The sequence below is a fragment of the Triticum dicoccoides genome, unplaced genomic scaffold, assembly GCF_002162155.2.
Source record: "Triticum dicoccoides isolate Atlit2015 ecotype Zavitan unplaced genomic scaffold, WEW_v2.0 scaffold26070, whole genome shotgun sequence".
NCBI lineage: Eukaryota > Viridiplantae > Streptophyta > Magnoliopsida > Poales > Poaceae > Triticum > Triticum dicoccoides.
The window spans coordinates 1-1,497 of NW_021256154.1; the positions used below are offsets into that span (position 1 = coordinate 1).

Genomic DNA, 1,497 nt, shown 5'->3' on the forward strand with positions numbered 1-1,497 from the left:
TTTTTTTTATCCAGCCATTCTTATTTTTGGTCATATGCATGTTTCTGCAGCTGATGAGCTCATGAACGGAAAGGTTCAAGCCATGGTCATCTCGCCAGAGACATCACCTGAAGCCGAGCTATTCGCCAATCTCGCGAAGCGCAGCAGCATCCCGATCCTTTCCTTCTCGGCCACCTCGCTGGCATCAATTCCGTCGCAGGCACGTTTCTTTGTGCACAGTGCAGCCAACACCAACTCCCAGGCCGCGCCCGTTGCATCCATCCTTGAGGCATTCCAATGGCGCGCGGCCGTCCTGCTACTCGAGGAGTCCACCTACGGCATCAGCATTGTCTCGGCATTGGTCCACGAGTTCCAGGGGCACGGGCACGGGCACCGCGTACGCGGCATAATGGACAGCGTGGCTGTGCCAGCCGACGCGACAGACAACCGCCTCGACGTAGTGTTTCTTGCAGTGAAGAACATGCCGGCGCGGGTGGTCGTCGTGCATGTGACTTCCGCTCTGGCTGTGCGCCTCTTCCGCCGGGCCATGGCCGCCGGCATGATGTCGGAGGGGTACGTCTGGATCGCCACGTCCGCCGTGGGCGATGCGGCGGACAGTCTCAGCCCCGGCGACCTCGACTGCCTGCAGGGGGTCGTCAGCCTGCGGGTCCACGTGCAGGCAACGGAGCAAGTTAGAAACTTCTCAAGACGGTTCAAGCAGAGGTTTCGGCAGGAGAACCCGGCTACCCATGACACCATGAGCGTGCCGCTGTGGCTACTCTGGTTGTATGACACGGCATGGGCAACCACCACGGCGGCCGACAGGTCCTTCCGAACGACGACGCACGCAGCTGGAACGGGACTTGCCGATGCCGTGCTCAGCACCAGGTTCCATGGCCTGGCTGGAAGTTTCAGGCTGGTCGATGGGCAGCGACAGATCCCAGCAACATACGAGATCGTGAATATCATAGGCGCCGGAGCGAGGACGGTCGGGTTTTGGAGGGACGCCGGAGTTTGGGATCTCAACAAGTTTGTACCCCAGGAGTGGCAAGGAGCTGAAGCAAATCCTTTGGCCAGGTGAAACGGCGGTTGTTCCGGTAGGGTGGAGCGAGTCCCCAAATGGGCGTCCGCTTCGCGTGGCTGTCCCGGTGAAGCGTGGATTCAGCCAATTTGTGAACATTTCCGGCGATCCAAGGACGGGAAGAGAAATTATCACCGGCTACTGCATCGACGTATTCCATGCAGCCACGGCGAAATTGGCCCATCCAGTCGCGTATCAGTACGTGCCAGTCAACGATAACTCCGAGTCTTACGACACGCTTGTCAACCTGGTGCATGAAAATGTGAGTGCAAATCCCATGATATAAGCTACGTATTCCCTTTGTTCCGAAATTCTTAAATTCATAGGTATATTTAATACGAACTTGATTAATGTTAAATGTATTTAACTTGGAACAAACCTAAAACTTCAAGTATTTTGAAACAGAGGAGTGTTTTCTTTTTTGCGAGGGACATAAG

The 1,497-nt window shown here is 55.8% G+C and overlaps 1 pseudogene; it reads left to right on the forward strand.

Moving 5' to 3' along the window:
* Positions 1–82: 82 nt before the first annotated feature.
* LOC119345623 lies at positions 83–1,346 on the forward strand (annotated as a pseudogene).
* Positions 1,347–1,497: the final 151 nt, after the last annotated feature.